A 1,823-nucleotide genomic window follows, 5' to 3' on the forward strand; every position below is an offset into this window, starting at 1 on the left:
CATAAAATGCACACACAGATAAAGTTTCATTTACTACATTTTGTATTTCTCTGTTTTTAAACATGTGAATTCAGCTTTTTGAAGAATTCAAAAATAAGTTATGTTTAAAATACTTGGGCTTGCCCCAAATTTAAAGACCCAATCCAAAAATGGGCATCTGACATGAATACACACTTCTCAGATGAAGAAATACAAATGGCAAATAAATACATGAAAAAATGTTCAACATCATTAGTCATTCAAGAAATGCAAATTAAAACAACACTGAGATTTCATCTCACCCCAGAGAGAATGGCTATCATCAAGAAATCAACCAATAACAAATGCTGATGAATCTGTAGGGGAAAATGTACCCTTCTCCAATGTTGATGGGAGTGTAGACTGATGCAACCCCTGTGGAAATCAGTTCAGAGAGTCTCAATAAACTAGGACTCAAGGTCTCATTCAACCCAGCTATTTCTCTTTAGGGTAATTTTTCAGAAGAACTACAAACATCATACCACAGTGATATATGTGCACCCATGCTTATAGCTGTGAAATTTGCCATAGCTAAATCGTGGAAGCAACCCAAATGCCCATCAACTGAGGAATGGATAAAAAAGATGTGGTATTTTTACAAAATGGAATATTATTCAACTATAAAGAAAGATAAACCTGAGGCTTTCATAGGTAAATGGAAACGGTTTCCATAGTGTACTGGTTGTCACATTTGCCTAACATAGGTGAATGGATGCAACTACAGTCCATACTCATAAGTGAAATAAATCAGACCCCCATGTGTAAATACCGTATTGTCTGACTAGTGTAGGAACCTGAAAGCATAAGTAAAATCTGAAAGGTATAATAGACGTTGTGAAAGGAAAAGAAACTGCTCAAAGGGAGGAAACAATTGGGGTGAGGGAAAAGAGAAAAAGAAAGAAGGGAAAAAAATGTATATATTTATATATCTATATACACACACAGGGTAACTGAGAGAGTTATGCTACTGACTTCTATTGCTTTATTGAAAAGAACAGTTAATGTTTAATTGTTTGATCAATCTTACATGCCTATATTTACTGAACTGAGTAACTAATTTGAAGATAACAATATGTAATACATTAACTATTGTTAATTTCCTGTCACCTTGTCTGAAACGTTGTATTGCTTCCATTGTTTGGATGTTGTTTTCTTATGTCTGTTTGCTTGTTAATGTGTTTTTGTGCTGTATCTTTAAAAATAAAAAAAATAAAATACTTGAGTTTATTTCTCACAGTGCTATGTATCTGTTTATTCTCAAGGAGTTGCAAAGAAGCTGCTTCTATATGCATTAAATGGAGAATTCAGTTCTTAAGTATTTGCATAGAATACATGAATATATTAATAAGATATCTAATGAGTATTTGATACGTTTAGTATATTTCACATGTAGGCTGAACACAGAATTTCATTGATAGATACATCTGCACCCTGGTGTAAAATTATCCCACCTCTTCACTGTCTGGGTGGACTTTTAGGCTCATCACTGCTCCACTTAAGTAAGGTGCATGTCTACTTATTATGCTAAGCTTGAATGATTTACACACACCTTTCAAGTCATTTCCTTGTGTTGTGACTTTTTTAGTGATTTCTTAAAAGGATTGTCTTCCTAATGTAACTAAGGCTTACATGACTGCCAGTGCTGTACTATTTATCTGGGATTCATAGGGAATATTCTGCATGTGAAAGAGATTTCCTTGGGGGCTGGGGATTTAGCTCAGCGGCAAAAGCGCCTGCCTGGCAAGCGCAAGGTCGTGAGTTCAGTTCCTGGTACCGGAGAAAAACCAAAAAAAAAAGAAAGAGAT

This window comes from Chinchilla lanigera, unplaced genomic scaffold (genome assembly GCF_000276665.1).
Source record: "Chinchilla lanigera isolate Chin_1 unplaced genomic scaffold, ChiLan1.0 scaffold00064, whole genome shotgun sequence".
Taxonomy (NCBI): Eukaryota; Metazoa; Chordata; class Mammalia; order Rodentia; family Chinchillidae; genus Chinchilla; species Chinchilla lanigera.